The following is a 330-nucleotide window of genomic DNA, read 5'->3' as shown; positions in this document are numbered from 1 at the left end:
CACCAAGGCAGCTGCACTGCAGAGAGAATGGAGGGTGTGTTGCCTCTCAGGACAGCAAGTTCAAGCTGTTTATAATTGTTAGTATAAACAGTGACAAGTTGAGGACAGGGCTGTAATTGGAGTTGACAACGTTTTATTTTCACAGTTGATATTGGGGACCTGGACCTAAAGCACCGTGCCTTGCCCTTTCACCAGATGGGCCAATGCCCCTCTATACTTGAGTCTATTTGACTAAATACTGACTAGGAATTATGGCGTGTAGGATACCCCTTACCACAGTAACGTCAAACTCACGTTCTCAATGCAATTTGCTCAGGGACTGGCTTCTAA

Source organism: Colobus angolensis, unplaced genomic scaffold, assembly GCF_000951035.1.
Source record: "Colobus angolensis palliatus isolate OR3802 unplaced genomic scaffold, Cang.pa_1.0 Scaffold209, whole genome shotgun sequence".
Taxonomy (NCBI): domain Eukaryota; kingdom Metazoa; phylum Chordata; class Mammalia; order Primates; family Cercopithecidae; genus Colobus; species Colobus angolensis.
Note: the sequence above shows the minus strand (reverse complement) of the source record.